Below are 16,501 nucleotides of genomic sequence, written 5' to 3'. Positions count from 1 at the left end.
TTTCCACACAACGGACATGGTTACGAAAGGTTGGCCAGGGTCTTCATAATAAGCTGCTCCAAAGTTCATATGAGTGACCATTGAGACAAGTTACAACCAACTAATGCGGGAAAAAAATAGAACTACTCCTAGCTGCTCATGCTATTCTCAGTCCAGAATATCTGGTGAGGGCACTATTATGGACTGAATTGTATAACCCCAAAAGGCATGTTGAAATCCTAACCACCGTACCCGTAAATGTGACCTGATTTGGATATAGGGGATTTTAAAATTATATTAATGAGGCCATACCAGTGTAGGTTGGGTCCTAAACCTAGTCCCTTCTGAGTTATAAAAACAGCAGAATAGACACAGACACATTCAGTAGGAGAGGAAGACAGACAACGGAGCAGATGCATCTACAAGACCAGGAACACAAAGGGTGGCTGGAAGCTGCTAGAAGCTGGAGTAGACATGAGCCATGCCCTGAATTCAGGCAGGTAGCCTCCTGAACTGCGAGAGAATAAATTTTTATTCTCTAAAACCACCCAACTGTGTTATTTATTTATTTATTTTTTCTTACGGCAGCACTAGGTAACTAACACACATACCTGTGCTTATAAATCCAGCCCAGTGTAAAATAGTGCTCTCCCCTCCGTGGTCTAGCCCACCTGGATCCTGCTGTTTCCCTGTCAGTGTCCTCTGCTTTCACTGAGAGCTATGACAGAGTTGCCTTGATGCTGCTGCATAGAAATTGACTTTATTTTTTACTTTGTATTTATGATTAACTAATATTAATTCTAATATTTTCTATGGTTTTTAAATTTTTCTGTGGAGACATTCTTATAATCTATGAATAATAAGAGTTATATGTTTTGTTTTTCTTTTTGTACTCCAGTGTTAAATATTTAATAGAAATAATGAGACAAAGCATCCTTATTTTGTTGCTAATTAATATTAAAGAGAATGTCCCATATTTCACCAGGAACTATCATGCTAGTTGTAGTTTTCCACATTCGGGAACTCCTTGTCTGTTCCGTGTTTGCTCAGAGTTCTTATGTCTCAGTGTGGTTGGATTTTATCACTGCCTTTTCACCGCCTCTTGAGGTGAGCCTATGTCTTTTCTTCCTTAACCTACACATGTGGTGAATTAAATTATTAAACCTTCAATGTTCACTCAAGCTTGCATCCTTTAAATAAACCCCCTTGATCATGGCATATTACCCGCTTTATACCTTGCTGGATTTCTTTGCCAGCATTTTAGGTAGGTTTTTGCATCTCAATTGCTTAGTGTGCTTGTCCTGTAACTCCCCTTGTACCTTCCTTTTCTAATTTGGTATCAATATTAAAGTGGCCTTAGGGAACAAGTTGGGAAGCATCTCATAGTTTTCTCTTCTTTATTGACTGTGTACAAGATGGAAATGATCTGTTTTTTGCATGTTTGCTGGAACCTGCCTAAAAGTGATCTACCAAACCCAAAACCAGTTGGCCATCGAGTTGATTCCATCTTTGTAGGGAGATCTTGAACTACTGACCCATTTTGTGTAGTGATTAAAGGCCTCTTCTGATGCTACTTTACTTAGAAAAATTTCCACTGCATGTTTTAGGCTGTTAGGATTTCATCTTTAAAGATTATGTAGTTATCACTGTTTTCCGCCTCATCCAGGTCAATTAATCCCAGATTTTCCATTTTCCTGAAGTGAGAGTGTGTATCTACTCCTGGTACCAATTCCCTAATCTAAGACTTATTTGCAAAGAAAGATACAACCCAGCCTCCTTGACTCCAAAATGTGAGGTTACAGTCTCATATTATGTGATTTTTTTTGTTTTGTTATTTTTTTCTTTTACATATTCTGTAATTGTTCTTTTTCTTAAATTTTTTTTATTTACTTTTTTTTTCCTTTTTTCATTTCCCACCTATCTAGCAGTTTTAGGAAACCTGGTGGAGTAGTGGTTAAAAGCTACAGCTGCTAACTAAAAGGTTGGCAGTTCAAGTCCACCGGGCGCTCCTTGGGAACCCTATGGGGCAGTTCTACTCTGTCCTTTATGGTCCCTATGAGTCGGAATGGATTAGACGACAACGAGTTATTGGTTCTAGTGGTTTTAAGGTTGTGCATTTCAGGTTCAGGTCTTTAATCTAGCTAAGAACCGACTCCGGGTTCAGTACGGTGAGGTGCCCAGTTGCATCTGTGCATCAAGAGAAGGTGCCTCAAGAACTAGGGGAGGGGGCGGCAGGGATGCTCAGAGAGGGGCACCCGGGAGAGGTGCGGGGTCCTGGGCAGCCCTACCACAAGCTGGTGGGGAGCAGGAAAGAGCTGGCTTCAGGAGCCTTTTGTGACAGTCCCAGCCCACCCAGCCCCACCCACACCTCAGACTGCCCAGACTGGCAGGTCCCAACAGAACTCGGGGACCCGAAGACCATAGAGGGCGAGACCCAGGGTACATACCGGAGCATGATCACAGCGCATATGATGAGATAGGAGGGCAGAGGAGGCATATGGGGACTTGGGTCCAGACAGTGGACACAGAAGGGTGAGAACTTGTGGTTAGCGTCAGGGTCCAAACGTGGAGGCCTTCGAGATGCACTTCCTGGAGGAGAAGGTGAAGCCACGGAGGCCACACTGCCTGGCACCCACCCCGTCCCCTTCCCAGGGCCCCAGACTGGACTCGCCGCCTGCACTGCCCTAGGAGAGCTCCCCAAGTGTGGTACTCTTAGTTTGAGGAGCAAGAGAGCCCGCCCTGGTCTAGGCTAGGGAATTTATTTCCTTTGCTTTCATCATGGGTGTGAGTGGACTCTTGTCTGCACAGACTAAAGACGAATTATCAAAATGAGCTCAAGACTCCAGATTTGACTTAGATATCATAAATTAAAACAGAGAAATACAACTTTAGCAATAAGTGCCTGCCTGGAGCCCAGGTTGCATTAAAAAACAAAAAAACCTGAACAAGATCCAAGAGGGAGTGAGTGATAGGAGCCTCCTTCTTTTGCCTCCCTCCTGTGGTCCCAAGCTTTCTCTTTTCCCACCTCACAAGACTGTAGCAACTGCTCTGAGATTTTTAGAATAAAGATACCCAGGAATATCACTGCTCCCACCCTGTGAGGATTTCCTCAGTGCTTGGTTAGACTAAGACTGAGAATCCTCCTGAGGCTTCCGGGTCCTGTGTACTGGACGGTCAACACACTGAGGTTCAGAGCCACTTCATTTTTCCTGCAATTGGGCATGACCCCGGGACATGTCTCTGAGAGTACTGACACTTCCAGAAGCCAATGACCCTCTCACTGAGTTTCTGTCTGTCTTGGTCTCAAGATCAGTCAGGACAGCTTGTCACCTCAGGAGTGTTTCTGTTGAAGGAAACCTAAGCAGCACTATGGGTTTGTCCCTCACACCCTGCAAACCTGCCTCCTGTGAGTGGGGCGAGGAGCTACTGAAACATTGAAATCATTAAAACTAGCAGAAGCCACAGCCCATGGTACTGGGAGAAAACTGGGAGGGAGAGAGAGCTGGAGAGGTATAAAGACCCAGTTGTGAAGGCGACCAGCGGCCAAGATGTCCGAAGCCGCAAAGCTGACAGAAGCTGAATGGCCTCAAACCTGCTGCTCCTGAGCGCATTTCTTCTTTCAATGGAAAAAGCTTTCCCCTGCTCTTATGTGACTGGGCTGGAAGGGCCTTTGACTTATAACATGAAGCAGCCTCCAGCGCCTCTTGGGGCAAGTGATGGTCAAGGAGGCTCTGCCCAATCCCACCCTGCCCTTCCCACTTGTCAGAGGACCAGGAATTTCAGTCTTCCAGCTCCTGAGCTGATCTAGTGACTTGTAACAGGATTTCACTGGACCTCGAAACTTTGAAAGATGGGAAATACTGCCTGGGTCCTGGTCTCATTACAGAACTTACATACAGGATAAGAAGAGTAGTTTGGGGCTTGACACCTGACATCTCAGCAAAGGTTTCTGTTTGTTTAGGAGGGAAGAGGTAAAAAGAAGGCAGTGTCTACTATGTTCTTTTCCGTGTGTTTAGGAAATCCTCACGAAGACGCTCTCAGGTAAGGAGTGATGGGAAATGCCTTGGTTTACTCTTAAACTTTGCCCTTGAGGCATTTTCTTCATGGAGGACATGTAAAATGTTGTCCATTCAAGGAGGCACTCTAATTCTTATGGAGACTTTGTACAGAATGACTATGTATGAAAACTAAACTTGGTTCTTCAGCAAAGAGGTTACTTCTCAGGGAAGGCCCATGGGGAAGTTTATACCAAATTCTGTGGTGCTGCCATTATTCCAAGGAGCCCTGGTGGTGCAAAGTTTAAGTGCTTGGCTGCTAACCGAAAGGTCAATGGTTTGAACCCACCCAAAGGCTCAAAGGAGTAAAGATCTGGCAATCCTCTCCCATTAAGACTAAAACTCAGGAAACCCTGTTGGGACAGTATTGCCTTCACTCTGGGCAGCAATGACTCAGAAATCCACTCGATGGCACCTAGCAACAAGAACAACAAGCCGTTTCTCCCAATGTGCCTGAAACGCCTCTCTGGGGAAGGCCGGCCTTCAGAGCCAGCTCATGGCCACATCGGAATTGAGACTCATTTTTTGTTACCACACCTTATTTTGGGTCCCAAAATTTAGTTTCCATTTTATTCACCAGACTTGACTACAGACATCTTTCAGATATTGTCAAAATTAATTCTATTCTCTAATAATGATTTTCTGTCAAGAGTATGTTCCCAAGCGTTTCCAAGAGACTGGAAAAACTTTCCAAAGAGTCATGTCCAGCGCCATGTTGTGCAGTGACTACAGTATTAACACAGTATATTTACCCACATACTTCCCACGTTTTCTGCTTTCCGGAAATACGGCTGAAATTCCAAGTCTACCTCCTGAAGCACTTCTATTAGTGTCTCGTTTGGGAGAAGTCTGGTGGCGATTGAATTCTCTCAGTTTTCCTTCGCTAAGAATGGCACTATTTTTTCTTTACTCCTGAAGGTAATGATTGGATGTAGAAATCTGGGGTAATGTTTCTGATCTTTCAGTGTTGAAAAAATGTTTTTTCACAACATTTCACCCTCTGTGGTTTTCTGATAATGAAGAAAGAGTCAGTGAAATTATTTTTCCCATGTGAAATCTATTGTTTTCTCTCTAGCTTCTTCCTGGGTATTTTCTTGATCTTTGTTATTCTGCAGTTGATTATGATGTACTGTATTTTTGTGCAAATAATGCACACATTATAGATATTTTTTGCCAACTGAGCCTTCCTCTTTCCGGGTACTCTTATGAGAAATGGTGCCTAATTTTATTTATTTTTTTATATGTTGGTGTAAAAAACTAGCACAGCATGCTTGCAAATATGCCGGTTTGGGGGGAGGGGAGCGTGTGATTTGCAAAAAACACATAACACAATATTTGCATAAAAATATGATATTTTCACACAGAGTTCTTTAGGATTAACCTGTTGGGGTTTGCTGACCTTCTGAACCTGTAAGTTCACGTCTTTCATCACACTTGGAAAGTGTTCACCCAGTATTTCATCAAATATGTTTTCCTACAGCACACATTTTCTCCACTTCTTCTGGAGTTCTAATAAATAAACAGACTTTTTCTCTAATTCTTGAGGCTCTGTTCATTTTTTTCCGTATTTTTTCTCTCTTTTCAGAGTAAATATTTTAAACTCATCTATTTTTTTCTCCGTCATCACCATTCTGCTGTTGAAACTATCAAATGAATTTTATTTCTACCATGTATTTTTACAATGTAAAATTTTCCTTTGCAAATAGCACCTGTTATCTTTCCATTTATTTAAAAAAGTGTCCCTGTTATTTCTTGGAGAATGATTAGAATAGCATTTTAAAATCTGTGTCTTATGATTTCAAGACTACAAGTCTGGCTTAATTTTATGAGAATTTTTTTCTTTTTTGTTTTTAGCAGTCTATTGACCCAGTTATGTTCAGGCTCCAAGTTCTGTCCCATCTTCTGTATTCTGTGGTTCAAATGTTGGTTCAAATGTTAGTTCAATTTTTGAAGGCTTTGCAGCTGTATTCAGATCTAATCTATGTGAACGCCACTCAGTCTGGAACCTTGATGGCGTTCTAACCCATAGGGCGCCTCTTAAAGGATTTGATAATGCTTCTTAGAGTCAGGGCAATGCATATGCATCTGGGGGGTGAACCAGGAGTTCATAGCAAGTTTGCAGAATCTCTTTCTTGCACAGTCTCCTCTCTTTATTTCTCTCTGCTGTCTGAGTTCTGAAGGAGTGCTTTCCTGGCCCACTGGCAGGAATGCTGGGGCTTTAATCTCTTCATTCTGTCATTCACATAAGTGACTGGTTCTTCCTATGGGGCCAAAGCACTGGACAACCAGCCAAAAGGCTGGCAGTTTGAACTTGTCAACAAGCACCTCAAAAGACAAGCCTGGCTATCTGCTTTTGAAAAGTCTCACCCTTTGAGGTAGAATTGACTAGGTGCCAGTTAACAGCAGAGAGAGAGAAAATGTAATGGAGCTTTCTCTACAATATTTGGTTCTTCCGTACTCTGGTCAGAGAGAAGGATTCTCCTCTGCCAGAGTTTCAGGTGTCTGCCCACCTGTCCACCTGCCCACCTGCCCGTCTCTCTCCTTTATGGACCCTCTATCCCATTTATATGAGAGAGGGCTTCTCTCGTAGTTGTTTCTGTCCACAACAGATGTGCAGCTCTGGGATTTGGGCTCATTTAATTTCAACCTCTGGAATGTTCATACTCTGTGTTCTAGTTTCCCACCCCCCCAATTCACCTTCAACAGTTTCCCTTGCAGAATCCTCAGATAGAGTCCCATGCATTTGTCCAGATACTTAGCTGTCAGATACCAGCATAGCCACCGGGGGAAGTGGTAGTTGTGGTAAGGGGGGGAGGGAGTGTACACTGCAGGAGCTGCAAGACCTGGCTGCCTTGTGTGAGCAGAACGGGGGTGTGCTGAGGGACGAGTGCTGAAGGTGCTGAGTCAAGGGGAGTTTAATATAAAGTTGGGTCAAGGAGAGTTTGTTGACAAGGATTTATTGCCGTAGCAAGGGTTCTGGAAATGGGTTTAATATGCTGTGGGATTGCTTTTGGAAGCTTAGAAAAGGCAATGGCCCAAAATCTATGAAATTGAAATGCCGGACCTACTGTGTCGGGTGTTGGAAGAAGAAATAAAAGCCTCCAATATGTGGGCATGTCTGAGTTAGTCCTCTATAAGACCATTTCTTGGAGGTCCTGAAGGACACCCATTTCATCAAAAGAATAAGGAATGTGGAGATGAGGGGAGCACCAGCAACATGGAGCTTACCAATACGTACCCTTTGCAGGGGGTCCCTGGACGCCACAAACAGTTAAGTGTTCTATACTAGCTGAAAGTTCGTTGGTTTGAACCTACCCAAAGGCACCTCAGAAGACAGTCCTGACGATCTGCTTTTAAAGGATCACAGCCTTGAAAACCCTATTGAACACTTCTACTATGCCCACATGGGGTGGTCATGAGTCAGAAAGGACTTGATGACAGCTAACAAGAACAATTCTCTATAGGCTCAGGTTTTAGTGGAGGCTGGGCAGCCTAGTAGCAGTGTAAATCATGGTATCCCAGCTGAACAGAGGCCAGGTGGAAGTACTTAACTGTCACAAACAAGTTGTGTGTAGATTACCATAAAGGTCAGTAGCTCAGAGTATTAGTTATCTATTGGTGCATAACAAATTATCCCCAAACTTACCAGGTGTGAGATAAATGGAAAAATATTAAACCCATTCCGATAAATTTGGAACTAGACAAAAATTTTGGTATCACTCAACATAGTTTTTAGGTGAAGGAATAAACTAGAAAATTTAAATAACTAGTACAAGTATTAAAAGAGATATTTAAAATAATGATGATATAATTACATACCTGCATAAAAGACAAATGCATCAAAATCAATGGTTTCTCTCCAGTATAGAATAAGGGTCTAAAATTGGCAAGGGTGGGAAGGGCAGACCCTACTCTTTCCCCTACTACTTGACTGTATCACACTGTGTCCAAAGCTGTAAAATATTTAGCAAAACATTGTTTTAACCAGAGCAGCAAAGGACCTCTATGAGGGAAAACAATGTATTAAAGTACATAAAATGAAACCTGAATATATGCAAAAATATGCCATATTTTCAAATGGAACGTCTTGTCAATTAAATGGAGGTCCCTAAAACTAATATATAAGTGGAATGCATTTCTAGCCGGAATATTAAGATAGTTGTTTTTGAACTGTATACAGTAATCATATGCTATAAATAGTACAGTAGATAAAAGAATAGATAACAAAGAATATTCCTGTTGTTGCGAGACTTGGAGGCGATTTTTGACTCAAAGCGATCCCATCTGACTGCCCCATAGGGTTTTCTAGGTTGTAATCATTATGGGAGCAGAACACCAGGTCTTTCTCCCTTGGAGCCACCTGGTGGGTCCGACCTGCCAAACTTTCTTTGGATTAGCAGTTGGGCACTTAATCGCTGCAAAACCAGGGCGGTTTTACCAAAGTAAAACATGAAAAAGCAGGATAGTAACAGGTGTCTACCTCTTCGGGTAACAGAACAAATTGATATTATATAGCATAGAAACTGACAAGTCGACCAATGAAACAGAAAATCTGTTAAGAAGTCACAATAACTTACAAAGGTCATATTTCAAGAAAATTATATTTATTTAATAAATGGTGCTGACTCAAGTGATCATTCTGGGGGACAAAGCTTGCAAAAATGTGATACACAAATGATAGATTTGGAAAATCATGTGAAATGGAGAGGACAAGGCTTAATAACAATTTCCATTTTACACAGAAGGATAAAAGTTAATCACTTGAACAATGAGCAGTGAATTCAAACAGTTCATTCAGAGTAAATCCACATGCCCAGTAAACATAGTCCAAGTTAAGAAAATATCACACTGCCAGTGAAACTGGCACAATTTGAAAATCAGCACTACCTACTGCTGGCTGGGCTGTGGGGAGAAGGATGCCCTGAGACGTGGCTGGAGAGGTGCATTATGGCAGCCTCTAGGGGAATTTTTTTTTAGGGGAAAGACATGGCCATGGCTCTGTACTTTTAATATTCTTTGAATTGGAAATCTCACTCTGTGGAGTCTATTCCACAGAAACAAATCCTATAGTGTAGAAAGGATAGTTATTATTAATATGAGGAAACTTTGTCCATTGATGGTGGAATGATAGATAACTTATGGTAAAGCTACATCCTCAATAAAACAGGGAGTCATTAGAATGAAAAAGTTGTAGTAGTTGAGTGGGAGAAATCTCTATGAAGTATTATGGAAGTATTACTGAAACAATCAAGGTGCAGAGAAGTGTATATAAAATGAGCATATCTGGGTTAAACAATATCAATTGTTTGAATATGCTTGAATACCTGTTTATGTTTATGTGTGTGTATAAATGAGAAGATGAGGATACATGCAAGTCTGTGCGTGCTTGTTTAAGCAAGGATAAGAGAGACTACTTACCACATTGTTAACCCGAATTACCTTGGATTCACTTGTGGGAAGGAACAGGGGGAGGAAAGCTAGAACATGCAGGAAGAATGGACTTAAAAAGCATGGATGATAATGTTTCCATTTTAGTGGTGTTATATATGGATGAATAAATCTGTCTTGTACAGAGAAGGCCAGAATATTCCTTAGAAGTAAGGATGGCTTTGGACATGTTATCAAGAAGGACCAGTCCCTGGAAAAGGACATCATGCTTAGTAAAGCAGAGGTCCAGGGAAAGAGAGGAAGACCCTCAATGAGATTGATACAGTGGCTGCAACAGTGTGCTCAAATATAGCAACTATTATTGGGATTGCAATGACCGGGCCGAGTTTTGTTCTGTGGTGCCTAGGGTCACTGTGGGTCAGAACTGACTTGATAGCTTCTAACAACAACATGTATAAGTCCAGATAAAGTGTAGTGAGTTGATAATCATCTATTTAAATTTTTCATGTAAGTTAGAGACCCAAAAATATAGTGTCAGTGCCATATCTAATGACTTACAGAGAATCAAGGTAGAATGTCAAGTGAAAGAAGGGGCGAGAGCAATGTGGGTACAGTGAGACCAAGTTTCCATAAAAGCAAACACCCCAGCAGATGTACTTGTGTACCTGTGACTGTGTATATGTGTCCCTGCAGAGAAATGTAGGGAAGGACACACATGTGTCTATTAACATTGGATACCTTGTGGGAGCAGGACCAAATTACATATGAGGGTGGGACCCTGATGTAACTTTTTTGTCATACAAATCTGTAATCTTGCAAATGTAATAAAAAACAATTTCAGAACTTTGGAAATTGATAAACATCATAGATACATGTATATTTTAATGTGTTTCGTTAGATATTTTAAATAGGTGAAAATTTTCTATAATGACAGACAAAAGATTTTAATCACTGGAAGGAGAGCACACCACAGACAGCAATAATCAGATCCAGTACATTTCTTCTTGTTCTTGGAACCAGTGAGCTCTTCTGGTCTCTATAACTGGAAATGACCAAAAATAATTTTGGGAAGTCAGTAGAGTTACCGCTCAAACATGTTTGCAAGCACATGTCTACAGCTAAATGTAGAAGGCTGGACACCATGTGCGATTCACTAGGTAACTCATGATGCTCCAGAAAATTCTCTTTCCTGGATATGCTGGTACCACCTCCTCCCTGCCTTGACCCACTGGATAACCCACCTTTGTGCATTCGAGGCCCTTTTCAGTTCTGAGCCTAGAGCATAGAGGACATCAACTGGGAAGGTAGCTTTTAAGAATTAAGATGTTGATGAAAAGATTTCAGAAAGCAGCACCTCCCCAGCCAGCCTCTCCCCAGCCTGGGAATGCCAACCCCTCCCACCCTGATACCTCTGAGAATCTCTGATTTTTTGTTCTGGATCCTTAGGAGACTGCAGAATTTACCTGGCCTGAACACCTTGGCTCTTCTCTGCCTGTGACCCTCTCCCTCACAGGAGCTGTCTCTGTCACTCTGAGGCAGACACACAGGACAGACTGTGGATGGAGGTGCCCATCCTAGAGGCCCTGCCCTCCTTTCCTCTGCCCTCTGTGGTCTCATCTCCCAGAGAGATGGATGCATCCCTGGCATGTCCAGGGCTTCCCCACACCTGGGATTTGATGTTGTGACTGAGACTTGGTCTTTTTTGTCCACTGTTGAGTCTGGGCCTGAATTTGCCTCTTCCATCCATACCTCTGGTCACCTGTGTTCTCGCTGTTCTCCCCACGTTAAGAAGCCTCTCCTCTCTTTTGCTTCTTTCATCTCAGATGGCCTTTTTCTTCCAGTTCTTTGACCTCGGGACAGGTCAGATTTGACCACAGGGGGGAAAAAAAATTAACAAGATTTACTGACGTGTCAAGAACCGGAATGTACAGCTTTATTTAAAGGAGAAGAAAAAGTTCCAAAGCTCTACCCCTTACCCGAGGACATACTCTACAAGAAATACCCTGCAAGCGCTGGATCAACTCTTATCCAGAAATGGTTAACACCCAGGGGGATTTTTCTACACCACCTCCCACTTACATTCCCCTAATGAGGCAACAACAATGCATCCTAATCAGAACCCCAAATTCACCCTAGGAGACCAGAAGACATGGCTGGGGTGAATTCATTTTCCTTCACCGGGCCCTCCTCTCCTTCTGCCAAGCCCTACCTCTTTCTCTGCCTGTATGCTGCTGGGAAGGGACCCAGAGTCCTTGGTTTAGGGCTTTATGCCCACTGCTCACCTGCAGGCAGGTTTCCTGACACCCTGCCATCTCTCTGATTCCTTCTCCTCCAAAGAACTCAGTGATACCCCCTTCACCATCACACCTCAACAGGGTCCCCCTTAGCCTCCCAAGTCCCACTGAAATCCCATTCCCCTTTCCCTACTTACGCTGTGCTCATCCTTAGGGTCCCAAGACCTCACCATCAAGATGAGGCCTGTCCTGTCCTCTCATGGGCCAGGGGAGCCTCTGAGGGGACCTGGTGTCTGTGTTCAGCTATCTGGGGCTTCTTCCATCCAGATCCCCCTTAGGGCTGGAGCTCTTTGTGCCCTTGGGGTTGAAGGCTGGTGGGCACACGGGAAGGAGGCTAGGATCTTCCAGGGAAGCTGGGTTAAACGAACCTGAATGGAGGTCTCTCCTGAAGGGCCCACGTGTCCAGCCCAAAGGCCCTGCTCCTCCTAGTCCCAGGGTGCTAGCAGGTCTTTAGGTGCTTCCCCCTCTGGCCTTGGTGCTGTGCCTTCTGCAGCCTGGCCTGCCTCTGCAGCCTGTCCAGCTGGTGCCTCTGCCTCTTCAGTTCTTCTCTCTGCTTCTCCAGCTGCTCCTCCAGGTGCCTGCAGACCGCTCTCTTCTCCCTCACCTCCCTCTTCTTGGAGGCCATCAGGTAACGCCTTGCCAGCTGGTGGCAGCGTTGGGGCCTTCGCTGGACTGAGCGTGGCAGCCGCCTCTCCAGCAGCTCTTCAAAGAAGACCCGGTAGCTGAAGCCCTGAGTCACACCACGCGCCGCGTGCGCAACCAGGGCCTCCCGGGACTCGAACACGGGGCAGCAGGCCACGCAGCGGAAGCCGTGCTCACGGGTCACCAGCCACTCCGGGGTGGTTGCGCGGGGGCTCTCCCCATGCTCCTCCCCTTGGTCGGTGGTGTCCGGAGTACAGGTCTGGGGCCCCTCCTGCCAGGGCTCCAGGGTGCTGACCAGGGATTCAGTGTTGGCCAGACTGGGGGCAGAGCTGATCGTGCTCTCCTCAGAGAGCTCGGCCTCAAAGACCTAGGGCATCTTGCCCACGGGTGCAAAGGAGGTTTTGGTCTGCCAGGCGACCGCCACCCCCTTGACTGTGCGCACCTGGGTGAAATATGCGCACCTGACCCATGGCTTTCCTGGGGCTGCCCCGTAGCTGGAGGTGTGAGAGGTTTGCTTGGTGGAAGATGAAGGAAAAGAGCTCTCTGATGGTTTTTGGAATCTTCCTGGACCTGGAACTTGGGCTTTTTGCTTGGGATATTGTTGACTCCTGGGCTCTTCCTCTTGGATAGAGACCTCTGAGAATAGAGAGGGGATTTAGTAGAGCTTTCAGGGTCCTTATCCTCACCTGTGAGCCCAAAGCTTTCGTCATAGGGACCCCTGGAGGCCTCTCCATCACCACAGCCTCCACCTCTGCAGACCCCATGGTTTCTTTCTTCTTCCCCAGAGACCCACCACCCTTTGGGGGCACTGCTGTGGAAGACAAAGTCTCCATTGTAAAGTGGCACTGTTTATGGTAGTTCATTTTTTAAGAAGTTATTTTTCTTTAATTCCACATTTATTGAATTCCAATGAATTTGTTCCTTTGGAACTTAGAAATGACCTCATTCCCCTGAAACGTCATAATAAATGTGTGACGTCATTGAAAGAAGTTTTCTATGAGGGTGATTTTCTTAGTAAATTTGGGGTGTAAGCACTCAAAGGAGAGCAATGCTGACCTCTTTTCAATCTCTTTTCCTGAAAGGCTGTTTTACGGAGAAGTTATACTTAAAGAGAAGAATGCGTATATTTAGTTAAGACTCTTAACTAAATATACGCATTCTCCTTCTATCATTCATTAGATTTGGGTTGTTTTAGAATAACTCACCGTTGAATGAGAATATGTTAGAGCCAGGACATATGACGAAATATAAACACAAGAATTTGTTAAAATGAATAAATTTTTAACACTAAAACAATTTCATCTGGGAATAAAAATTCTTTTATATATATTGTTGATCCTCTACTATATACAGAGAATTTCTATTTTAATAACTTTCGTTTCTTTCTTCCTACTTTCCTTCCTTCCTCCCTCCCTTCCTTTACTTCTTTCCTTTCTCTCTCTCTTTCTGTTCTATGTCATTAAAAAGTGTACCACCCTTTAGATTCACCAGTTCCAAATAGTTGAGAGATAATATAGGGTAGCTGTGAGTTGGAATCAACTCTGTGGTAATGAGTTTGGTTTACAGGGTATGTATTTTAAAAGGTTTTATATATATACATAATTTAGCTGGACATTTAGGGAAAACCGCTTAAAATCTCCTCATATCAATTTTATCATCTATAAAATGTCAGTGGTGATATCAACCTTAAGAGGTTGTGTGAAGTATAAACTACAATTTAATCCTGACACAAATCCTGAAATATTTTAGGTGTCACCCAGTGAAGGTGGTGAATAAAAGTTTTACCTCCCATGTATGGTCATGGTCCAGATTTAAGGCTTGTTTCTCTCACTTTTGTTTCTTCTCTGAAACTATCATCAGATTTTTTTCTCCTTGTCCTTTCTTTTTGTGTATAATGTAATAAATGCTAGTGCCCATATCACAAAATTATGGGGGAAAATTAAAAATAAAGACAGGTTAAAAGTTTTGTAAATAGACTACAAATAAATATTTATTTTTCTTTCAGTGGATAAAATAAAAATAAAAGGGACAAAAAAAACCTATTTGGATTTATTTTTACAGAAGAAAAAACATCCTCTTCTATTTAGACCTGGGGAAAATGCTTAAAGCTGCTTCCGGGTCAGGCACACAGCCCTTGAAATGAGTTCACAGAACAGGATACTAGCACATAAACAGGCAAGACATGGATAAAAAACAATATGTTACATTGGCAGTCATAAGACATGGCATCAAATAACTGATCTGATGTGGCATTCATTATTTCTGTATTGTGCTGTTTTCCCCACTTCTTTAATTTAGGAAAATATTAGCTACCTCGTGGGCAAAACCATTTTAAAAACGTGATTGTAAATATGATGTACATATATTCACAAAAAGTGGAGGAATTCTATCCCTTCAAAAATATAGGAAAAAACGTTTGGGGAACTAGTGACTAAAAACAATGAAACATATCAATCCTTAGATTAGGGAAGGCAAAGATATCCCAAGAGGGCAAAGTAAAAATAAATCTGAATCAAGATATAATGTAGTGAAACTTCAGTACATGAATACAATAAAAAATCTTAAAAAGAACCAGAGAGTAAAGAAAGACATTTATTCAAGAACATAGTGGAAAAATTAACAAGTTGCAAGAATCCTTAGAGAGACAGCATGTAGAAATCCAAAAGATTAACAATAAAATTACAGAATTAGACAACGCAATAGGAAGTCAGAGGAGCAGACTCGAGCAATTAGAATGCAGACTGGGACATCTGGAGGACCAGGGAATTAACACCAACATAGCTGAAAAAAAAAAAAAAAAAAAACAGATAAAAGAATTTTAAAAAATGAAGAAACCCTAAGAATCATGTGGGACTCTATAAAGAAGGATAACTTGTGTGTGATTGGAGTCCCAGAACAGGGAGGGAGGACAGAAAACACAGAGAAAATAGTTGAAGATCTGCTGACAGAAAACTTCCCTGACATCATGAAAGACGAAAGGATATCTATCCAAGATGCTCATCGAACCCCATTTAAGATTGATCCAAAAAGGAAAACACCAAGACATATTATCATCAAACTCTCCAAAACCAAACATAAACAGAAAATTTTAAAAGCAGCCAGGGAGAAAAGAAAGGTCACCGTCAAGGGAGAATCAATAAGAATAAGTTCAGACTACTCAGCAGAAACCATGCAGGCAAGAAGGGAATGGGACGACATATACAGAGCACTGAAGGAGAAAAACTGCCAGCCAAGGATCATATATCCAGCCAAACTCTCTCTGAAATATGAAGGCGAAATTAAGATATTTACAGATAAACACAAGTTTAGAGAATTTGCAAAAACCAAACCAAAGCTATAAGAAATACTAAAGGATATTGTTTGGTCAGAAAACCAATAATATCAGATACCAGCACAACACGAGGTCACAAAACAGAACATCCTGATATCAACTCAAATAGGGAAATCACAAAAACAAATTAAGATTAATTAAAAAAAAAATGCTCATAACAGGGAATCACTGAAGTCAAAATGTAAAAGATCACAATCATCAAAAAGAGGGACTAAATACAGGTGGCATAGAACTGCCATATGGAGAGTGATACAAGGCGATATAGAACATTACAAGTTATGTTTTTACTTGGAAAAATAGGGGTAAATATTAAGGTAACCACAAAGAGGTATAACAACTCCATAACTCAAGATAAAAGCCAAGAAAAAAGTAACGACTCAACAAACATAAAGTCAAACACTACGAAAATGAGGATCTCACAATTTACTAAGAAAAACGTCTCAGCACAAAAAAGTATGTGGAAGAATGAAATTGTCAACAACACACATAAAAAGGCATCAAAATGACAACACTAAACACTTATTTATCTATAATTACGCTGAATGTAAATGGACTAAATGCACCAATAAAGAGACAGAGAGTCTCGGACTGGATAAAGAAACACGATCCATCTATATGCTGCCTACAAGAGACACACCTTAGACTTAGAGACACAAACAAACTAAAACTCAAAGGACGGAAAAAAATATATCAAGCAAACAACAAGCAAAAAAGAAGAGGAGTAGCAATATTAATTTCTGACAAAATAGATTTTAGACTTAAATTCACCACAAAGGATAAAGAAGGACACTACATAATGATAAAAGGGACAA

This window comes from Loxodonta africana, unplaced genomic scaffold, assembly GCF_030014295.1.
Source record: "Loxodonta africana isolate mLoxAfr1 unplaced genomic scaffold, mLoxAfr1.hap2 scaffold_31, whole genome shotgun sequence".
Lineage (NCBI taxonomy): Eukaryota > Metazoa > Chordata > Mammalia > Proboscidea > Elephantidae > Loxodonta > Loxodonta africana.
The sequence above is the reverse complement of the archived record's forward strand: the minus strand, read 5'-3'. Positions refer to the sequence as shown.